At 37.9% G+C, this 25,674-nt stretch overlaps 1 long non-coding RNA gene across 1 annotated transcript; it reads right to left on the reverse strand.

The window, feature by feature from the left end:
• Positions 1-13,455: 13,455 nt before the first annotated feature.
• Positions 13,456-15,245, reverse strand: LOC141614850 (uncharacterized). Its single transcript, XR_012529407.1, has 3 exons — positions 14,837-15,245; positions 14,134-14,191; positions 13,456-13,527 (listed from the first exon to the last, which is right to left on the reverse strand). It is a non-coding gene; the product is annotated as an uncharacterized LOC141614850 (long non-coding RNA).
• Between the last annotated feature and the right edge of the window lie 10,429 nt (positions 15,246-25,674).

The raw sequence follows: 25,674 nt of genomic DNA on the forward strand, positions 1-25,674 counted from the left end.
ATCGAGTACTTTCCCTGCTTTGCGCACTGAACTTCAAACGGCTGCCATTTCTTCGTTACTTGGGCAAATAGGGCGATTCCAGTGGCGTTGGAAAGGTAAGAGGACAAACTTTCATCTCCAATTGGAATCACCTGAATATCTGTTGTAGAACTCGAGATATGGCTATCCAAAGTAGGCACTAGCAATTTGAAGTTCTTATTTTGCTCGCCTAGCTATCTTACTCCTTTGCGCATCTCAAAATAGCTATATTCCTGCTCCAAATTCACTCTTCCTCCAAATGCATGCTAAACGGACGGTAAAAGGCTTGATTTCACTACTTTCTGGTTCATTCCTGCAAATAAGACAGAACAAACCAAAGTAGCATATTCGGGGCATTTCGTAGCAATAAACTACGATAATAACATAGAAATACGTGCATAAAAAGGCCTAAAAAGACTATATAAAATGCACGTATCATTGGGTGTTGGGTTAATTGGATTAAACATTTGGGTAAACTCAAATGGGTCGAGGGTAAATGGGTTAGCTCACATCTCGAATTCCATATAAACCCGTCTCAATTAACTTACGAAACAACTCGATCTTACGATACCACGCGAGTCAAGTAAAATAACTTGACGTACTCGATCTTACGATACCACGCGAGTCAAGTAAAACAACTTGACGTAATTATCGACTAAACAATTAACCCGACTTAAGTAGTATTATAAAATACGGAGTATTACAGTCTTCCCCCCTTTAAATGAACTTCGTCCCAAAGTTCGCCACCCCATAACGATAACCAAACATCCCCAAGCATAAGACAACACAAATAGTACATAAACATAAGCTCTAAAACGCGAAGTGTTATATTCTACCCCCCTTAAGAAACTTTGTCCCCAAAGTTGGACATACGACAGAAGTATGTGGCACTTAAAGAACCACAACATTGATCGAGTAATAACAAATTAAAACAGCAGACTCCATGCATGGTCAATTCTCAGTCAGCCAATCATAACATACCACTTAGCCAGATCGTAAACCACCACGATTTTACAATCCTATCCTCCTTAAAACATGGTTACGTCCCCGTAACCCCATTATGAAATTCCACATCCAAAGTTCAAGAAGATTACTGAAACAATAGACACAAATCATCTGATAAGCTAATTACTCTATACTAACAACTAACATCCGACTTTTCCAGCAAAAAAACACACTTGTCAATTTCATGCTACGCATTACACAAAATCAAGGTAACAATTACTTGGATGCTTTGATACCAAATTAACACATTTACATCAATGTAGACAATCACTAACTCATAGTTCATACTTGACGGATTAAAATATTTCATATCAGTAATCACATCATAGAAGTAAAATCCATATTTCTGCAAATCAGGTTTAGAGAAAGACACTAGGCAAAATTCAAGCAATGTAATAGCGTTTGTATAATTGAGACTACTTTACACAAAATCCACCGAAACGATTAAGATTATATTATCATATAACAAGGTTCATACTCATATCATAAGCCTACCGTTCATGTTACAGAATTCATATCAGAGTATTACATGGTTACATCACATAATTCATGTTTGATTAACTTTTATATGAAACTCACATAACTTACAATCTCAACAATCAAACATCATGCAACAACTTTCAAAATTCATAATTAAGTAACCGAAATAATGACAATCACCAGAAATTCACAATTACCTTGTACAAATTGATATCATAAAACGATGAAAAATAATGACACATACACATACAACCCCGGACAATAATAAAGTATTAGGGACGGTAATACCGTGTTACCTCGACAAAGAAAATAAAACTCAACCACGTCCTCGCATATGACGAAAATAGCTCACTAACTAATGGTCTTCATAATCAAAGTTGGTGTTGGGATAGAGTAGGCACGAGGGCAAAGGGTATGTATGTAATTAAGCAAATTTGATGATCAATTATAGACCATGAACGAGCGAGAGTAAAAATAACAAAACAATTTAAGAAACTTCTCACATTTGTAAACATATCACAGAAAATAGATCTACCACTACTATCCATCACAATCACAGGATCTTATTGACATGTCCATACAACCATTTACTCACTCACTGGTTTAGGTCACGAATTAGGCCGATGAATTTAAACAATCAACAACATACTCAAAATTCATATTTTAAATTATCAAAATTGTTTGCACGATATCAATTCTGAAAACATATTTCCCAATAAAAGTAGCAACATATGATCCATGACAACCACAACATTACTTCATTAGCAACCATATCGTTCAATTGTGTCCAGCAACTTAGTATAACTCATTTTCAGTAAAACAAAAAATCTCGCATAAACAACTTAAACATACACATTTGCCATCATATACTTTGTAGAACCTTATCTATGATAAATTACTAGCAACTTGAACAACTTTTCCGATTTGCACGATTTGAACAATTAGGCAACTTGTAGGCTCAATTAAACGTAACTATAACGACTATCATTTAAACCAATGCATATCATGTGAATCATCAAAGGGTTATCCCATTATAATTCGACGGTTCGAGAATATATTTCAAATATCGTAACTATATCGTAACTATATCAACTATATTTCAAATATCGTGACAATTGCAACAATCACCTTAGCATTTCATGACAATACAACTATGAACATATCCAATAAGGAACAACAACACTATTTTATTATCATATCATAAGTTTAGGTTCAACTGAAATAAATTAATGCAATGAAAGTAATAAGTATAACTATAGGCACACAGACTCACATAAAAGACATGAGAACTCAGATGACATCCTATATGTGTGAAAATTTAGACATACTCATTACTACCATCCATGTGTAAACATTTAAACATAATTATTATAATTATTCGTGCGAGTATATTAGAACAATCAAATTAAAACGCCATCAACTTTACCAAGATATGACAATATAGTTTTATATTTACATATATCCGACTACTACGCAAATATGATGAACACACCAGAGATATTACAACATGCCAAACATATATAAAATATGCAAACAACTGGACTCTTATAAAATATTTCACCCTCGACTAAGAATCAAATTAAGCTATTCAATTTCACTCATACTATCATGCCAACAATGTTATCAACTAAATTTTAATTTTATCACTTGTTAAGATACATAACTACTGTACATGCGTGCTACTATCATGATATAAAACATTATAAGGTCACATTAATAAGGCTCACGAAATAACCAAACAATTATATGAAAACTTAACATAGAACGCACATTTTACAAGTCATGATTCACATTGTAACTTTCAAAAATCACGAATAAATAACCGTTCAACGAAAACTTGAGTTATATTACTTTTTATAACATACAGAGAGTTAATAACTCGTGAGAAAAAGAATGAGGTCCAAAGCTCAAGAATTCAATTTTTAAAGGATCTTGCAACTCAGTTGGTCCAAGCAAGTATGTGGCAGCAATTGGTCCAAAACTTGGGTCAGTTTCCAAAACTTACCATTTAATATAGAGACATCACGAATTTTCGTGGCTTATCAATTTGAAAGCATATGCGAATCTTCTGATCGAAGGAGTTGGAATTATGCCAAAATTATTAATAAAATTTAAATGAGGATTTTTACAAAATCGTTGGTCAAAACATCACTGCACAGGAACTTCCTGACCACAGCCCACTAAAATATTTATTACTCCTAATCCGTATATCCTATAAGCATGAAACCAATGCCAAATGAACACTAACTCACGAGGCTATCTCTCATAAAATTTTCATCCATAGAAAATAAACAGAAAAGAAATGGCAGTAAGGTCATTTAAAGAGTAAAATCAGACAAAACGAGTTTCAGCACTAGGTCATTCTTTACTATGTTACAAGCTCTTATGAACATACTATGTATACTAACCCATCCCAACTTAAATCTCACACTTTGTACTTACGTAAACATCTATCCCATAGAATTCCTTCGCATCACGATCTACTCCTTACATCTAAATCACGATTGCTATGACTAGAAACATGCAATTCAATAGTGTTTCTCATTACTATCACGATACTATACTAGCATGGCTTCGGAATCACATAACCGCATATCAGTAGACATAATAGTACTATCAACACATCATTCAACATCCATCCAGATAAATATCATCAATTCGCAATCATTTTCACGCTCGCGATTACCACAATCCAACACTTCATTGATTATCAACCTGAACACGAAAATTTCATTTCTCATCTCCACAACATCATATGATCGCGTCATCATTCATACAAAATACTTACCGTAACGTTGTCCTGCAGAATGGTTAGAATATATGGGTCTCAAGGTATACATCAACTCGATTATATCCAAGGTTTCCTTCTAACTACCCCATTACCCCAATTTCTCTCGGGTTACCGGTTCAAAAGCGAGAGGGCAAAAGAGCACGCATTAAGGGCGCCTTCTTAACCGCACCGTGAGCTCCTAACAGTTTATTCACAGGGGTTCATTTTATTTAGACACATCCTACGTTCATTGGGTTCATTGGTTTAGGCCTGAGGATCGTATGCTCTGATACCACTTTGTAACACCTCGGTTTATGAAGGAGCCTTTAGCAAGACATTCCCTAATAAACCGGACTGTTACCATCTCGGTTTCCCGAGGTAGTGAATAACAAATTAAACTCCAAGGCAATTTATATAATTATACATCTGAAATGAAACAAGTCTCAAACTGAAAATAAAGTCTGATAACTAAACAGAAATAAAAGTGGGCTAGTGTAACACCCCCGTTTATTTAAGGGCCTGAACTAGGACTCCTCAGATAAATGACGGTGTTACCATCTCGGTTTCCCGAGGTAGTGAATAACAAATAAAACTCCAAGGCAATTTATAAAATATTTTAACTCAAATATTACAAATTCTCTTTTTAAATTAAATTACAAAAACTGACATAAATAAAAGTGAAGTCTTCTAGATGATGGTCTAGCACTAAGTAAATCGATCCAATGTCTCACGCCCATCCAGCTCCCGTCCTATCTCTTAAACCTGTCAAGTCTGCTCCCCATAAAACGGTTCATCACAGGTGTTCACGAATACACAGGGTCAACCACGAGGTTGAGTAGGGAAAACGATAAAACAATAAAATATGATATGCATGATACTCCGCCACCTCCATCTCCATCTCAACTCATCACACACGTCTCATATCTCCTTTCTCATATCTCATAACCCGGACAACCCAGCCATACCGATCCCCGGTAGACTATATATATCGACCGTAGCCGATCTGCCACTCGCTTGTTGAGGACACCAGGGCAAGTCTGCAGAACCCGCCCTGGGCCTTATCACAATCCACATCGTATCTCAACATCGTCACTCCTACACCATCCTCCAACTCCAATGCATATGACATGCTCAACAGTAATAATGCAACACAATGTGTATATTAATGAATGAATCCTGCCAGCTATCAAAATATTGAAATAATATACTCAACACTAACAGTTCAGTCAACCCCACCTCATTACATGCAACACAACATCAAACACAACCACGAACAAGTCAACGATCTCAGCTTGGTCATATGAAACATAAACAAGTCAACTCGATTCAATAGTACGATAAGGAGTCAAGTGTGTTTCCCCTACCTCAAAGTGCCAGCAAATCCAACCAAGCAGTCAAGCAGTCCAGAAATAAGGTAATGAATTTAATTATCGATCCTTCACGAATCCGCCACCTAAAACAATTATAATATTTATTATTAACTACTAAATACAGAATTTCCCAAATTAGAAACCTTCCCGAAATAGTAACTTTCCACTTTAATCAGTCCCGACTCAAAACCCGACTTGAATTATTTAACCGACTCGGGAATTAAATTAAATAACTACTATGATAGATAAAGTATTGAATGAATTAAACATTTTAAGAAAACCCGACTCAAACATAAATAAATCAACAACTCGACTTAAACCCGTCTTTCATTAATTAAATAACTCGGAATTAAATTAATTAGTTAAACATACGACCCATTAACAAATTATAACGATTAACTATGAAAACCCGTTTCAAAAACAACTCGAGTAACCCGTCATCACCCCCGTCCCTTCACACACGCTCACCCGCCACCACAGGCCACCACGTGGCCGTGTCAACCACCAGCCGTGGTCCCCACTTCAACCCAACCACCAACGGCCACCCCCATCGGGGGGTCATTGCCGCCGGCGGTTCAACCCAGGGCCGCCATTTGGCCTGGTTCACCACCACGCCTCACCAACACCCCTCGTTCTCCACCTGTCACCGCCGCAACCATTAAACAACCACTGCCCAAAAACCACCCGTCAACTCGCCGCCATCCCACGAACCGGACACCATGGCACCACCATTTCGACCTCCCCCGAGTCCACGGTGGTGCCACCTCAAACCCAGCCGTCTAAAACTCACCAGAAAACAACCCAAAACCCGTTTTGGCTACCCCCTGTCGCCGCCTCTCACAACCACTACCACCACCCAAAACCTCCCTAACCACCACCAATAGGGGCGACTCAGACCACCCAACACCATTACCCCGACACCAACCACCCTTATCCCCTCCCTAAGACACGCAACCACAACCAAAAACCCGACATAAAAGATGAAAACAGAGGAGGGATGTGACCTGCTTACCTTTCCGCCACCACAACAACCACCAGGGCCACCCTACGCCGTCGACAACCTCCCTTTGACCTTCCTTGCTGCGCCGTCACCACTCCTGCTCTCTCTCTCTCTCTCGTTTTGCGTGAAAGGCTGCCAAAAGGGTTGATGAAAGGGGGAGGCGGGTTGAGGGAGTTGCTAGGGTAAAATTAGGTTAAAACTTAGGTTAAATGGTTAATTGGGTCATGGGTAATTAATTCTGGGTAAATGGGTAAACGTCATGGTCCGCGTGGTTGGTAAACGAGTTGGTTAACGGGACTTTGTTCAGTTAAACCCGTCTTAACAAGCTCACGAATAACTTAATCCTACGATATCATTACGACCCAACAATTACTCGACTCAACTATTATCCCGACATAATTAGTAAAATAATATATAATAATTATATATACAATATCCGTTTAATTAATTATATTATATAAAATACGGGGTATTACAGTCTTCCCCCCTTAAAATGAACTTCGTCCCGAAGTTCGCTCATCCACCGAACCTCCAAGAACCACCGTGGTTACCAACACAGATTTTTCTAGTACAAGAACTCATGATCTTACGCGGGTGAAACAAAGATGTTACATTCTACCCTCCTAAAAGAAAGTTACGTCCGGAACTTACTTCATGCAAATCTATCACCACTCATGAACTCGTGCAACTATCGGAGCGCCATAACAAGCAATAGTTTAATTACACAACATAGAGAACTCATTTTTATGGGTACCACGCAACGAAACATCAGCGAAACATCAGCTTGAACAAACTACGATCTACAACTTGATCAAAACCACAATCTATACACAAGTGGAACATAAACCTTAAGATTTTACAATCCTACCCAACTAAAAACATGGTTACGTCCTCGTAACCTCCTCTCAACTTTCATATTCCAATATAACAAAGCACTGTCAACAACATGTAATCAGAAAGGAACTCATGACCAAAAGATTGTACAAGAACATTAAAGTTGAAAACAAGGTTTTATTATGAAATTAAGCGATTGTCAACAAGTAACGCTTATTACTTAGTTCATGCTTGACTTAAAACACAACATCGTACCAAAAGAACAACAAGAAGGAACCAAAGGTTTACACGGTTTCACAACAGACCGATCATGGTGTTACTAGCCCTAACCTAACGGTCCTTAGGTCGCGCTTCCTCTGTTTTCGGTGACTTCTATGTCATTCCCTTTCGGTTCACCTCTTCCCGAAGTCCGGCATGGGTGGTTCATCGTATTTTCGGCATCGGTACATTAGCGTAAAATTCGTGTCTCGGGTCGCCTGCTATGAAGTCAAAGGTATGCTCGGGCGGGTATTTGGCCCCGCCGCAGTAATTGGGGTCACGGAAAAGCCTTATGCAATGGGTGGTCAACTCTCTCATATAAAATCGTTTGCTGTCCTTTAGTATGCCGTAGTCGGGAATAGAATCGATAAGGGTATATGCTCTTAATCGAGTATTAGTTAAATACTCAGTGGTGCCCATTATGGCCATACATGTCCATGGCAAAGACAAAGTCTCTCACAATGTTCATTAAAGTCGCATCGGGTGACATGTAACGATCTTGCGGGTGTACATTGTAGGGATCCATCCTACAAAATGGAAGGTTAACAAATTTAGACACAAGGGTGTTAAGACAAAGGATTCATCCTCGAGGTTTAAGTGTGCGAAAGATATATAACAAGTTTTCGTGGTAATCGTTGTAATACCAGGGTTTGGTCAACTCAAGATCATCACAGTTCGCATTATCTACCAGAGAACAACCATTTAGAAATATCAACCGCAAGATTACACGTAAACCAAAGATACAATCTAACATTGACTCCACCAAATTCCACTCACAAGTCAAAACCGTTACCAATTCCGAATAATTGACTCGCCCTACCACTAATAAATCACCAGGAGTATTAAAACATGCGATACATAAGCACTACTTAACACCTTGAAACCATAGAAAGCATAACACGTAATCAAACCTTTTGACTCATCAGACCTACAACACGAATTAGCCAATTTGTTTGATATAAATTCCGAAACATACTCGCTAATAAAAGTAACACATATGATCCCTGACAACAACAACATTAATTCCATATCACACATGTGTTTGACATTTTAGCAACCATATCATTCAATTGTGTCCAGCAACTTAGTACAACTCATTTTCAGCAAAACAAACGATATCGCATAAAGAGTTTAAACATACATTTGCCATCATATACTTTGTAGAATTCTAGCTATGGTAACAGATTAGCAACTTGGACGACTTCTCTGATTTGCACGACTTAAATACTTAGGCAACTCATATGCTCAATTAAATGCAGCTATAACGACTATCATTAAAACCAATGCATATCATGTGAATCATCAAAGGATTATCCTATTATAATTGTCAACATAGTTATCATAAAAATCTTTATTTTAATATAATTGATAGTAACGACTCGAGAATATAAATATGCCAATTGTCGTGTTATATCAAACAGTTTCCTTTATATCATACCCATGCATTTGCAAGAATCACTTTAGTGCTTTACGACATTGTAATAACGAACATATTCAATAACACAAATAACAACACTGTTTATTATCATGTTATAGGTTTTAGGTTCGACTGAAATAATTTAATACGATGAAGGCAATAAGTATAACTATAGGCACCCAGATGACATCCTACATGTGGGAACATTTAGACATAACCATTACTACCGTTCCTGTGTAAAATATTTAACATCATTATTGTAAATATTCATGCGAGTACATTAGGACATTTAACACCACCAAATTTACCAAGATATGATAATATGGTTTTATGTTTATGTATACCCGACCACTATACGAATAAGATGCACACCCAGAGACATTACATCATGCCAAATGTATACAAAGTATGCAAACAACTGGACTCGTATAAACATTTCACCCTCGATTCAGAATTAAATTAAGCTATCCAATTTTACTCATGCTATCATGCCAACAATGTTGTCAACTAAGTTTTAATTGTATCACTTGTTAAGATATTTAACTACTGAACATGCGTGCTACTATCATCATGTAAAACATTATAATTTCACATCACTAAGGCTCATTAATTAACCAAACAACTGTATGGAGACTTAACATAGAACGTACATTTTACAGGTCATGATTCACGTTGTAACTTTCAAAATCACGAATAAACAGCCGTCCAACGAAAACTTAAGTTATATTACTTTTCATAACATACAGAGAGTTAATAGTTCGTGATAAAAAGAAGGAGGTCGAAAGTTCAAGAATTCAATTTCTAAAGAATTTTACAACTCAGTTGGTCCAAACAAGTATGTGACAAAGAATTGGTCCGAAACTTGGGTCGGTTTGCAAGGCTTACCATTTAATATAGAGACATCAAGAATTTGCGTGGCTTATCAATTTGAAAACGTGTGCGAAATCTCTAGTCAATGGAGTTGGAATTATGCAAAAATCATTTACACAATTTAAATGAGGATTTTTTTTTTTTACAAAAACGTTGGTCAAAACATCACTGCACAGGAACTTCCGACCACAGCCCACTAAAACATTTATTACTCTTAATCCGTATACCCTATAAGCATGAAACCAACGCCAAAAGAACACTAACTCACGAGGCTATTTCTCATAAATTTTTCATCCGTAGAAAATTAACAGGAAGGAAATGACAGCAAGATCAATTACAGAGTAAAATCAAACAAAACGGATTTCAACACTAAATCATTCATTTTCCATGTTCCAAGCTCTTACAACCATACTATCGATACTAACTCATCCTAACTCAAATCCCACACTTTTGTATTTACGTAAACATCTATCTCATAGAAGTCCCTTCGCATCCCGACCTACCCCTTACGTCTAATCAGGATTGCTACGACTGGAAACAAGCGATTCAATGGTGTTCCTCATTACGATCACGATACTATACTAGCATGGCTTTGGGATCACATAACCACATATTACCAGACATAATAGCACTATTAACACGTCATTCACATCCATCCAGATAAATATTATCAATTCGCAATTATTTTCACGCTCACGATTACCACAATCCAACACTTCATTGATTATTACACTGAACACGAAAATTTATACTCATCTCCACGACATCATATGGTCACGTCATCATTTATACAAAACACTTACTGTAACGTTGTCCGGCAGAATGGTTAGAATATATGGGTCTCAAGGTATACATCAACTCGCTTATATCCAAGGTTTTCCTCCTAACTACCCCATTCACTCGTTTACTCTTGGGTTGCCTGGTTCAAAACTGAGAGGGCAAAAGAGCACGCATTAAGGGCGCCTTCTTAACCGCACTGTGAGCTCCTAACAGTTTATTCCCAGGGGTTCATTTTATTTAGACACATCCTACGTTCATTAGGTTCATTGGTTTAGGCCTGAGGATCGTTCGCTCTGATACCACTTTGTAACACCCCCGTTTATTTAAGGGCCTGAACTAGGACTCCTCAGATAAATGACGGTGTTACCATCTCGGTTTCCCGAGGTAGTGAATAACAAATAAAACTCCAAGGCAATTTATAAAATATTTTAACTCAAATATTACAAATTCTCTTTTTAAATTAAATTACAAAAACTGACATAAATAAAAGTGAAGTCTTCTAGATGATGGTCTAGCACTAAGTCGTCTGATCCAATGTCTCACGCCCATCCAGCTCCCGTCCTATCTCTTAAACCTGTCAAGTCTGCTCCCCATAAAACGGTTCATCACAGGTGTTCACGAATACACAGGGTCAACCACGAGGTTGAGTAGGGAAAACGATAAAACAATAAAATATGATATGCATGATACTCCGCCACCTCCATCTCCATCTCAACTCATCACACACGTCTCATATCTCCTTTCTCATATCTCATAACCCGGACAACCCAGCCATACCGATCCCCGGTAGACTATATATATCGACCGTAGCCGATCCGCAGCTCTTGTTGAGGACACCAGGGCAAGTCCTGCAGAACCCGCCTGGGCCTTATCACAATCCACATCGTATCTCAACATCGTCACTCCTACACCATCCTCCAACTCCAATGCATATGACATGCTCAACAGTAATAATGCAACACAATGTGTATATTAATGAATGAATCGCCGACTATCAAAATATTGAAATAATATACTCAACACTATTCATCAACCCCACCTCATTACATGCAACACAACATCAAACACAACCACGAACAAGTCAACGATCTCAGCTTGGTCATATGAAACATAAACAAGTCAACTCGATTCAATAGTACGATAAGGAGTCAAGTGTGTTTCCCCTACCTCAAAGTGCCAGCAAATCCAACCAAGCAATCAAGCAAATTTAAATAAGGTAATGAATTTAATTATCGATCCTTCACGAATCCGCCACCTAAAACAATTATAATATTTATTATTAACTACTAAATACAGAATTTCCCAAATTAGAAACCTTCCCGAAATAGTAACTTTCCACTTTAATCAGTCCCGACTCAAAACCCGACTTGAATTATTTAACCGACTCGGGAATTAAATTAAATAACTACTATGATAGATAAAGTATTGAATGAATTAAACATTTTAAGAAAACCCGACTCAAACATAAATAAATCAACAACTCGACTTAAACCCGTCTTTCATTAATTAAATAACTCGGAATTAAATTAATTAGTTAAACATACGACCCATTAACAAATTATAACGATTAACTATGAAAACCCGTTTCAAAAACAACTCGAGTAACCCGTCATCACCCCCGTCCCTTCACACACGCTCACCCGCCACCACAGGCCACCACGTGGCCGTGTCAACCACCAGCCGTGGTCCCCACTTCAACCCAACCACCAACGGCCACCCCCACTGGGGTCGACTGCCGCCGGCGGTTCAACCCAGGGCCGCCATTTGGCCTGGTTCACCACCACGCCTCACCAACACCCCTCGTTCTCCACCTGTCACCGCCGCAACCATTAAACAACCACTGCCCAAAAACCACCCGTCAACTCGCCGCCATCCCACGAACCCAGACACCATGGCACCACCATTTCGACCTCCCCCGAGTCCACGGTGGTGCCACCTCAAACCCAGCCGTCTAAAACTCACCTGAAAACAACCCAAAACCCGTTTTGGCTACCCCTGTCGCTGCCGCCTCTCACAACCACTACCACCACCCAAAACCTCCCTAACCACCACCAATAGGGGCGACTCAGACCACCCAACACCATTACCCCGACACCAACCACCCTTATCCCCTCCCTAAGACACGCAACCACAACCAAAAACCCGACATAAAAGATGAAAACAGAGGAGGGATGTGACCTGCTTACCTTTCCGCCACCACAACAACCACCAGGGCCACCCTACGCCGTCGACAACCTCCCTTTGACCTTCCTTGCTGCGCCGTCACCACTCCTGCTCTCTCTCTCTCTCTCTCGTTTTGCGTGAAAGGCTGCCAAAAGGGTTGATGAAAGGGGGAGGCGGGTTGAGGGAGTTGCTAGGGTAAAATTAGGTTAAAACTTAGATTAAATGGTTAATTGGGTCATGGGTAATTAATTCTGGGTAAATGGGTAAACGTCATGGTCCGCGTGGTTGGTAAACGAGTTGGTTAACGGGACTTTGTTCAGTTAAACCCGTCTTAACAAGCTCACGAATAACTTAATCCTACGATATCATTACGACCCAACAATTACTCGACTCAACTATTATCCCGACATAATTAGTAAAATAATATATAATAATTATATATACAATATCCGTTTAATTAATTATATTATATAAAATACGGGGTATTACAGCTAGCTCTAAGTCAGGCAATCCAAGCTCTCTTCCCATCCAGCTCCTATCAGTCTCTGAGGTACCTGTCAATCTGCTCCCCATTAAAAGGTTCATCACAGGTGTTCACGAATACACAGGGTCAACCACGAGGTTGAGTAGGGTAATACAATGCAACAACAAAATATGATATGCATGCTCCTCCGTCACCTCCATCTCCATCTCATCTCATATCTCATAACTCATATCTCATAACTCATATCTCATATCTCATAACTCATATCTCATAACTCATATCTCATAACCCGGACAACCCAGCCATACCGATCCCCGGTAGACTATATATATCGACCGTAGCCGATCGCGCACCGCACTGAGGACACCAGGGCAAGTCTGCAGAACCCGCCCGGGCCTTATCACAACATCATCATCACCACACCACATCACCACAACATCCTCCATCTCCAATGCATATGAATGCCCAACAAGAAACAATGCAATACAATATGTATATCAATTAATGAAATCATGCCAGCTAGCAAATGTTGTGATAACACACTCAACACGAACAGTTCAGTCAACCATATCATAGCGTAATCCACAACCACGAATCAAGTCACGTTCACAATTTGGTCATATGAAACACAAACAAGTCAACACAATTCAACAACACGATAAGAAGTCAAGTGTATTTCCCTACCTTTTCGCAATCCAAGCACACACAAGCAACCAATTACGATCCTTCACATATCCATCACCTACATATCATAATTATGTATAATTACCACCTACTCAATCAAATAATCATGCACACCACCTAGAATCATCATAACTTAATAGGAATATCAACTTAAAGAACAAACACGACTTTTCCTGATTTTCCAGCACATGACAGACTCGGAATAAAATACATAACTAATTCCATAAAAATCAAATTGATACAAGGACAATTGGATTGAAACCCCATGAGTCTTAGCTACATATTATATCTAACGTGTTTTTCTTAAATTCCAAACTTATCAAGGGTTTTCAGATTGATTTCCAAAAACTGACAGAAACCGTCGCATAAAAAGTATTTATTCATAAAACGAGTTTAAAACATTATTTTTCAGAAATTCCAAATCCTATTATCATCTAGACTATACAAAGATGATGTATGAAGAAGCCTCATAACTCAATCGACATAAAAATTAGGGTTTCAAATCATTTTCCACAACCAAATCAGATTCGCGGACTTTTCAGCGACATGTTAATAAATAAATCACCTAGGACAAACCATAAAGAATTTGACTACGAGCTTTTATATGCATAAACTAGACATCAAATAAACAGGACTCTCTTTTCAAACTTTTTGAAGACGAACACTTTAAAACAGTATAAACAATGGAATGAAATCGACTTACAAACAGGGAAATCGAATTAGGTTGGAATCGATGAGAAATCTTCAATCAAATGAAAGGCTCTTTGTGTGAATCTGAAAATGCGTGCCGTCGAAGTGAGGGAGGCAGGTGAGATGAGGGTTGTGTAGTGTTAGGGTAAAAATTAGGTTAAAGACATGATGTTGGGTGTTGGGTTAATTGGATTAAACATTTGGGTAAACTCAAATGGGTCGAGGGTAAATGGGTTAGCTCACATCTCGAATTCCATATAAACCCGTCTCAATTAACTTACGAAACAACTCGATCTTACGATACCACGCGAGTCAAGTAAAATAACTTGACGTACTCGATCTTACGATACCACGCGAGTCAAGTAAAACAACTTGACGTAATTATCGACTAAACAATTAACCCGACTTAAGTAGTATTATAAAATACGGAGTATTACATCCATACACATGCGAAACTCATAACATGCAAGAATCCAACAACAACCATATCATTCATGCAATCACACAACATTGTCTATATCGTTGATGGGGCGTGATGTCGTCGGGTCACATCCAATCAAACACATTTATAATACTCAACAAACAACTAGTTAGCGGTAAGTCGAGGTCGATCCATGGGACGGTGTGCTTTGGGTTCTAAGTCTATCTATATCAATTTATGCTTGTGTCACAATTTGGTCGGGTTTGTAGTTGTGTCTAAACTAATGCAAGCAATATAATAAAGCAAACAATAAAGAAAAGATGTAAACAAATGGTTAAAGATGCTAGGATATCATGGGGTCATAGGGGATTCATGGTTTTGATCATACAAACATGTTTACAATTATATGCAAGCAATTAGTGCTGTGGGGGAACCGAGTTGGTTTATGTCTTACGGTTCATAGGAAGAGTTGGGTCCCGGAGCCGAATCGATTAGATTGTACAACACCTATAAGTCGACTTACTTTCCTCCTATTCAACTTTTATGCATGGTCTAACAAGACTCGAGTTAGTTTATATCTTACAAGTCAAGTTGAGTATATAAGAGATGGTAAAAATGGAAGGATTCATAGGCTTAGCATTTCATCAAACATAACATGTGCATAAAGTTGACATCACAAAAAGCAAGCAATTTAATCATTTGAACATATTAGATTAAGCATGAATCAATCCCATGTTGGTTTCCCTTAATTACCCACTAATCCTAGCTAAAGGACTACTCACTCATTATCAAGTTTAACATGTTAATAAGGTTGTCAATCATACTAACAAAGCCAAACATGATGAACAAGTGAAAAAGATTAACAATAATTAAAACAAGGATTAAGAGAATTATACCTATGGAGACTCCAAAATAATAATGCAAAGAATAATAGAAGAACTTGATGATTGATGGAAGGTTGTCAATCTCCCAATAATAACCCAATAATCTTCAATTACCCAATAATAAACTTGAATAATAAACTTGAACAATAATTAAGGAGAGATTAATGTGTAATTTGTGTGTAAAGATTGAGATTAATCTATTCTAATCTACTCCTAATCTAATCTAAGAAAGCTTGATTTAATCTAATAAAACATGGTTCTAATCTAATAAAACTTGATGGTTTGATTATTACAAATGGGGTATTTATAGTGGAAATTAGGTGGATGCATTAGGGTTAACTAAGGGCTAAACTAGTAATTACACTTTTGAGATTTGAGCAGGGAGAAGCCGGTATTTTTCGAAGGAAGGGCGTCTTTCACGGAGCTTGAACAACACGAAAATTGCTGTAAAGGAATCCGAGCGGATTAGTGTCGGGACGGGCGGATTGTAGCAAGGGAATCCGAGCGGATTTGGAGCAAGACGCTCGGATTGTACCAAGGGAATCCGAGCGGATTTGGAGGAACACGAGCGTCTTCTTGAGAACACGAGCGTCTTCTGCGTAAGACGCGCGGATTCCCGAACAGCTTTTTTGTTTGACCTCGGATTGTAAAACGGACGTCATTTTCTTATCCGGACTCCTTTGGAGTGATTCAAAAGCCTAGATCACTTGTTTTTTTGACGCCGTTCCATCTAGCATATTTTAAGAGCCAAAAGAGCAACTCTTGGTTTGCGTTCCGAGCCATTTTCTTCATGTATGGCTTCCTTGCTTTTCCTCCTTGCTTTAAACCTTATGAACCTTCTATATACTCTTTATTCCTACATATTTGATCATCATTCTTGCCTCCTCTTCATACTAGTCCATCTAATATCATCAATAAGCTTCCAAATATGCACGAAAGACGGGAATTTCCGCCTCATTTTTCTCCTTTTCTACAAAACATATGAAATGCGATAGAAAGCAAATAGGAAGGTTTTGACGAATAAAATGGCCATAGAATGTTATAATAGTATGCAAAATAGGCTCAATTAGGGGACTAAATGTGCGCAAATAATGTTCACATCAAATATCCCCAAACCGAACCTTTACTCGTCCCGAGTAAAGAGGTGACTAAAACTAGACCTTTATTTAAACTAACCTAATAACATAACCGATATGAGACAATTAGCGGGTCTCACTCCGCCCCTTCAACTCACAACAAGACAACCATGAGGTAGGATGCCTTCTTGCAAGGCAAGGTGGGTCTTGCCAAAATGGCGACACATCCAATCATTAAGCACACAAAATCAAGTAATGGATGCATCTACAAAAGAATAGCCACTTTCCTCATCTAAGTGGCGAAAATTATCTACAAGGGAAGCAATTCAAGGGTACACACTCCTTCATAGATACAATTTCTTCAAACTACTAAGCCTAGAAGGATACCAATAAATCACCTCCAAGTTGTGTCAAGCTAGGGTACCTTTGTCCTCAATCGTTAAATGCTTTTGTCAAGAGTAGACTCCCTATGGTGTTAGAAACACTGGAGGATCGCGGAATTCCCCCTCTTGCCTAGACAAGAAGAAGAGTCGTCCCCTCTCTACCATGCACAAAAATGGATAAGATGGAAAAGGGATCGATAGTATTTGAGTTTCATTTTGGGAGTTTGCTTTCATTGTTGTTTTTCCCCCCAATTTTTGTGGCATATAATATTTGAGAACACTTTCTTTTTGCCATTTCTTTTTGATTTTTGGCATTTCAACACTTGACAACTTTCAACTTTTCTTTGCATTTCTTTTTGAACATTTTCAAAGTCACCCCATATGTAGGGAGGCTGCCTTTTTTTTTAAGCTTTAGGAGTCTATTCTTGCTCCTCTTTTCTTTTGATGCATTTTGCAAACTTTCTTTCACTTTTCATTTCATTGAACTCAAATTGATTTCTTTTTGTGCCCATTCCCTTTGATGACAAAATGTGTGGTAGAACATGGATGAATGATGGATGGATGCATAGTTTCAAGGGTCACCTTGGAATAAACGGTAGCCAAGGAGTTATCACACCACAAGGTACTTTTGACTAGGCCTTAATCCATGGGTCAAGGGATACTAGCATGACACATCCTAGGGTGTTTTACAAGTATTCTAACAAGCAAAGTATTAAGAAGAAAAAGCATCTACTAGGGCCTATATACACTAGTCAAGCTTCCCAAGTAGACGGTTTCGCAAAATTTTTTATAACATGCAAACTACATGCCATGATGCAACTAACATATATACATCCTAATGCAAATGATTCTACCAACTAATATGCCATATAAACTAAATGCAAGTCCTAAGTTCACATTGTTTTTACCGCATCACTCAAAATAAATCCACATAGTCATTAACATAAAGAGGAAAAAGGAGATTGGAAAGATCATACCATGCGGTCTTCAATATCCTCATGTCTCGGATGTGGCGTAGTCAATCAATGTGAAAAAGGATGAACAAACACAAAATATACAAAACAATATATACAAGTCTACACTACAAAGGAAATGAACTTGTTTTTGGATTTTTCAATTTTTCAAATTTTTATGGTTTTTGTTTTTATGAACTTAAAAGACATATTTTTGGGATTTTTCGAAATTTTTCAATTTTTATGCATTTTGGAATATAAATTCCCATCCCCCACTTTATTTTGGACATTGTCCTCAATGTACATGTAGGAGTAGGAATAAAAAGGAAATACAAGTTTTTGGATTTCGATTTTATGGAAATTGAAGTACAAATGCAATGATATGATATGAATGAATGCATGCTCTAACCAAATGCAATTCTATATGACATATATAACAAATGAATGCAATCTAAACTATATTATATGATGCATGATTTAAACTATGGTCACTTATGATCAAACCTCCCCAAACCGATTTAAACATTATTTCTAGTGTAGAAATGAATAGGTTTGGCCATTAGTGACTATGCATGAATTCTAGTCTATATGTAACTATCTACATGAATCATGTGAGATATATTACAATGCGACTATACTATATGAACTAAATAATGTAAATGCAATATGAAATATAATACAAATGCAAGCTTAATGTATATGTAAATAACTAAATGCAAGTGGAAATGTAATGCAAAGTGAAAGAAAAGGATATCTTACAAATGGTGGTTTGAGATAGGACTCCACCAAACTCGTTCGAATTCCATTATCCATGGAGCTCAATGCTCTCAATAGTTGATCAAAGGTTTGTGAATGGTCCTCAAGTAAGCATGAATAAGTCTTGAACCATTTCAAAATGAAGTAGGGCCAATCCATGAGGGACCTCCCTTTGAACTCCTTCCCCTTCTCTTTTGCTTTGTGATGATGGCCTTCCCGGCTCTTAAAACTAGCAAACTTGAGATTCTTGTCATGGGGGCTTTTCCGGTTGCTCCTATTTCTTCCAAAGTTGATGATGCGAATGCTTGGACTAGTCAATTCTCCAAGGATAGAAGGCAAACTTTCATGGCATTGATGATGGGATGTCTTAGGAGTTGGGATAGTGGATGCCAAATTTCCACATATAGACTCCTTCTTAACCTTTTCTTTGAGCTTCCCCACTAAGTAATTCTTGTATGACGATTTGACTTTCGTGAGAAGGTCCATAATGTCATCTCCAACTATCATGGGCTCCATAGTGGGTGCGAAAAGGTTATCGTGAAGGCATTCCTCCTCTTCATCGAAGCAATCTTCAAACTTCTCAAGGATGGGTTCCTCAAGAAAGCTAATCCCATAACTCCCTTCATCATTTGAGTCCATATTTCCCTCATCATCTTCTTCCATAGATGCATCATCATCGCTTTCTCCATATGAATCATAAATAGGGGCTTCACTCTTCTTCACCAACTCATTCTCCAACACCTCAACATCTACTTCAAATGACATACCCTCATACTCACAAAGGCTAAGAGTATTTGGCTTACTCAACCTCATGTCTTCATCATCAAATACCACACTTTCATACTCACAAGAGCTCAAGGAGGTTGGCTCTTCCCATTTCTCATTTTCCATATCAAAGGTTACTACTTCAAATTCGCATTTGTGCTCAATGTCCAAAGAAGGATGGGGAGTGATTGCTTGGGATTCTTTTAATTGGGCAATTTGAATCCCCAATTTCTCTCTTTGGATAACAATGCCTTGAAGAACGTTATCCTATTTTTGGCTTTCTTCTAGCATTTGTTTGAAGAAATTTTGTTGATCTCCCATCATTTGGAGAATCATATTTTGAATGGGTTCATCTTTTTGTTGTGGGTAAGTGTGAAAGTGGTTGTATTGTGGCAATTGAAACTCATTATGAAGTGGGTATTGGGTGGGTGTTTGTTGTGGATATTGGATGTGATGGTTTTGGTGGGAAAAGTTGGGGTAATAGTTAGGATTTTCATTGTACGAATAATAAGGTAGGTTTGTGTTGACTTGCTTCTCAAACTCCCCATACCCATAGTCATACTCAAAAGATCCAACATATACTCCATATGTCAAGTCTTGAGCCATCATAGCTAAGACAAGGAAACAACTACAAGCATAGAAACTACACAAAAATGGTAAGAACAATCCTTGAGGAACAAGTTCCTCAAGGTGAAAGCACAATCAAAATAGACAAACAAGTAAGAACTTAATCACATAGCACCGTCCCCGGCAACGGCGCCATTTTGATGGGGCGTGATGTCGTCGGGTCACATCAAATCAAACACATTTATAATACTCAACAAACAACTAGTTAGCGGTAAGTCGAGGTCGATCCATGGGATAGTGTGCTTTGGGTTCTAAGTCTATCTATATCAATTTATGCTAGTGTCACAATTTGGTTGGGTTTGTAGTTGTGTCTAAACTAATGCAAGCAATATAATAAAGCAAACAATAAAAGAAAAGATGTAAACAAATGGTTAAAGATGCTAGGATATCATGGGGTCATAGGGGATTCATGGTTTTGATCATACAAACATGTTTACAATTATATGCAAGCAATTAGAGCTGTGGGGGAACCGAGTTGGTTTATGTCTTACGGTTCATAGGAAGAGTTGGGTCCCGGAGCCGAATCGATTAGATTGTACAACACCTACAAGTCGACTTACTTTCCTCCTATTCAACTTTTATGCATGGTCTAACAAGACTCGAGTTAGTTTATATCTTACAAGTCAAGTTGAGTAGATAAGAGATGGTAAAAATGCAAGGATTCATAGGCTTAGCATTTCATCAAACATAACATGTGCATAAAGTTGACATCACAACAAGCAAGCAATTTAATCATGTGAATATATTAGATTAAGCATGAATCAATCCCATGTTGGTTTCCCTTAATTACCCACTAATCCTAGCTAAAGGACTACTCACTCATTATCAAGTTTAACATGTTAATAAGGTTGTCAATCATACTAACAAAGCCAAACATGATGAACAAGTGAAAAAGATTAACAATAATTAAAACAAGGATTAAGAGAATTATACCTATGGAGACTCCAAAATAATAATGCAAAGAATAATAGAAGAACTTGATGATTGATGGAAGGTTGTCAATCTCCCAATAATAACCCAATAATCTTCAATTACCCAATAATAAACTTGAATAATAAACTTGAACAATAATTAAGGAGAGATTAATGTGTAATTTGTGTGTAAAGATTGAGATTAATCTATTCTAATCTACTCCTAATCTAATCTAAGAAAGCTTGATTTAATCTAATAAAACTTGGTTCTAATCTAATAAAACTTGATGGTTTGATTATTACAAATGGGGTATTTATAGTGGAAATTAGGTGGATGCATTAGGGTTAACTAAGGGCTAAACTAGTAATTACACTTTTGAGATTTGAGCAGGGAGAAGCCGGTATTTTTCGAAGGAAGGGCATCTTTCACGGAGCTTGAACAACACGAAAATTGCTGTAAAGAAATCCGAGCGGATTAGTGTCGGGACGGGCGGATTGTAGCAAGGGAATCCGAGCGGATTTGGAGCAAGACGCTCAGATTGTACCAAGGGAATCCGAGCGGATTTGGAGGAACACGAGCGTCTTCTTGAGAACACGAGCGTCTTCTGCGTAAGACGCGCGGATTCCCGAACAGATTTTTTGTTTGACCTCGGATTGTAAAACAGACGTCATTTTCTTATCCGGACTCCTATTGGAGTGATTCAAAAGCCTAGATCACTTGTTTTTTTGACGCCGTTCCATCTAGCATATTTTAAGAGCCAAAAGAGCAACTCTTGGTTTGTGTTCCGAGCCATTTTCTTCATGAATGGCTTCCTTGCTTTTCCTCCTTGCTTTAAACCTTATGACCCTTCTATATACTCTTTATTCCTACATCTTTGGTCATCATTCTTGCCTCCTCTTCATACTAGTCCATCTAATATCATCAATAAGCTTCCAAATATGCACAAAAGACGGGAATTTCCGCCTCATTTATCTCCTTTTCTACAAAACATATGAAATGCGATAGAAAAGCAAATAGGAAGGTTTTGACGGATAAAATGGCCATAGAATATTATAATAGTATGCAAAATAGGCTCAATTAGGGGACTAAATGTGCGCAAATAATGTTCACATCAATCGTTCACCCTTACTTGTAATCACCCGCGTAGTGACCAACCGAGGCAATACGCACTAGTTTTGATATGAGGCAGCCCACTCATCCAAAACCGATCTCCTATTGTGCTCATGTCGGGTTCATTTTATTAGACACACCTAGGTTCAATTTGGTTCATTCATTTAGGTTCCAAAATTGAAGCTCTGATACCACTTTATAACACACCCTTCTTACCCGGCCAAGGTAATTGGGATATGTTATCTTCCCGGTTTCCCGAGGTAGTTAAATCGGAGTCGCAATTGAGAAACAATTAAAATAAATGAAATATTTAGTGGATTACATAAACATAAGTGAATAACTTGAAATGAATAATACAACTCATGACTATTAAACTAATATAATCAACTATGCTCGACTCGAATGTCATCACGTCTCGTCCCTTCTTTCGCATGCTACCAAAGCTAACCTGTAAACAACTTCTCCCCATATGATCGAAAATATCATATGGATCGACACAGGCCACCTCGGAAATAGGTGACATTTACACGGACACAACAAACGCCAGTTTCAATACACAACATAACACATGACTCGATAAGTGTCACTACGCCAAATTTGGCAATCAATAAGGAGCTTATCACAATGGTTTAATGCATTTAATAACGATACTTATATTACCGTTTTCCAATATTGGCAAAAACCTAGACCGCGCTAATCGGAATTATGGTTTCCCTCGAAAACCGTTGTTATTATAATTTGACAAACGGTTGATTAACAAACCGTTGTCAAAAGCTTTTAATGGTTTCCAAAAACTCGTTATAGAATCACTGTTATCAACGATTGTTAGAAAACCGTTACCAGTTTAAGATATCGGCATTTCGAAAACCGTTACTAAATTAACACCAGCAACGGTTTTTGTTACCCTTTGTTATGTTATTGCTACGGATCTTTTGTAACCGTTATTATTGTCTATTATGAGATACCGGTGTTTCAATTCAACTGTTGTCAGTATTTGATTAGATTTTTCAATTTGATTACAACATTCAAAACTGAACTTTAATAAATATTCAATTTGACCAAAATAATTCTATAAATACGTCTTCATAATGTTTTAGGTCAAATTCTAAACTATCAAACATTTACTCTCTAATTTCTTTCTAAATATCTCTCTAAAACAAATATGGCTGGTGAGCTACATTCACGTTCTCGTTACGCACAACCTTTTACTTGCATTCTCCATAATCTCCCGGTTCATTATGGTGTGATTGGAAAGGGTTTAAACCCTAATTTTGGGTGGTTGACGGAAATGCTTCATAACTCCGGTTTCACCGCGGTTAAAAAAGTGTACCCTGTGTCTACAAACAAGCAGGGTTTAGTAGGCTTCGCTTTTATCGTGTTTGACGAAGCCAACTACCATGATAGTTTTCGTCAGGCAAGAAAATTAGGGGCTAGATTTGCGGGGGAAGATGCGGGGAAAGATGACTTCTATTCGGATGATAAACAACAAGGCCCTTATCTATGGGTTGCGACCCATCTTGATCATCATCTGCTAAAACATTGCAGGAAGCATCACATTCTTGCCACCGTGCCTATGTCGTGGGAGAGAGAGGCCATTCCACCTGCGCTTCCCGGTGATAATGAATGGTCGATCTACGACTTGCTTTATACCGAAATTCATAATGAGTATCCTAATACTTCATCAGATTCTAATAATTAAGTCTTTAATTTTTATCTGGCATTGTAAGTTGTATTTGGATTATGGTGGTGGTTTGAATTAAAGTGTAATTATTTATGTTTTTTGTTACGTTTTTTGTTATCCATCCTCTGGAATTCAGAGACAATATCACCACAAAAATATCTCACTTTTAGGTTTTTAGGAGTACATTAAAATATCAAGCTAAAGAAAAAAAATCGCGTAAAACAAGCGTTGACAAACGTGAAAAAGCAAATGTGTAGTGTGGAATTGAATTGAGGGAGTATGTTTTTTGTTACCCCATCCTCTAGAATTCAGAGACAATATCACCATATATGTCTCTTTCACCTTCAGCCCAATCCACACAGTCGTTTTACCATTGCAACGGCACTGTCCCCTGCTCGTCAATGCGACCTTGGCGGTGCAGAATCAGAAGTAGTAGGAGACGGTCAGATTCATTCGCAACCCATAAATATGGGCCTTCTCGCTGTTCATCCTAATCAAACCAGAGTCTCGAAGAGTCATTATTATAGAATGCCCGCTCAAGTTTGCGAGCCTGACGAAAGCATTCCCGCACCTCACCCCAGCCAAACTCGATGAGGGCACAGCGCCCGAAGCCATGATGCGCATCATTGTCCGGGTAGATAGTTTGAACCAAATTCAATCCGGCTAACCGAATCAAACCTATTAACCAGTCAAGTCTATACGAGAGTATAGCCTTTCCATGCCCGTCCTCTGTATACGGGAGATTGTGAATGATGCACGTAAAGGGTTTAGCGTACATAAATCTACTTGGGGGTCCTACAAGAGGTTCATATGATGCTTCATCATCATCATCAGCGGATGAATAATATGAACCACTTTAAGTTGATGAACTTGACGACATAATCGAGGTGGAAATTAATGGAGGACTTAACAAGTTAAGAATTGAAAAGTGCAAACTGTACAAGTTAAGATTGTGAAAATTATAATTCTACTTATAATGAGTTTGGGTTGTATTGGAAACGGTATAATAAGATAGTATGAATTGGAACCGGTATAATAATAAGATAAGAATTGAAAACTTAACAAGTTAAGAATTGGAAAGTGGAAACGGTAAAAGCTAAACAAGAATCAGTCCAATTACTTAACAAGAAACACAACGGTTATCAAAAAACCGTTGTCCAATTAGTAAAAACACAACGGTCCAATTACTTAACAAGACTAATGCATGCCTTGTAATTTTTACTTTTTCAGATTCAAAGTTGCAGTATTGCGTGTTTGACCATATGTATAACATAAAATGATAA

Source organism: Silene latifolia, chromosome 11, assembly GCF_048544455.1.
Source record: "Silene latifolia isolate original U9 population chromosome 11, ASM4854445v1, whole genome shotgun sequence".
NCBI lineage: Eukaryota > Viridiplantae > Streptophyta > Magnoliopsida > Caryophyllales > Caryophyllaceae > Silene > Silene latifolia.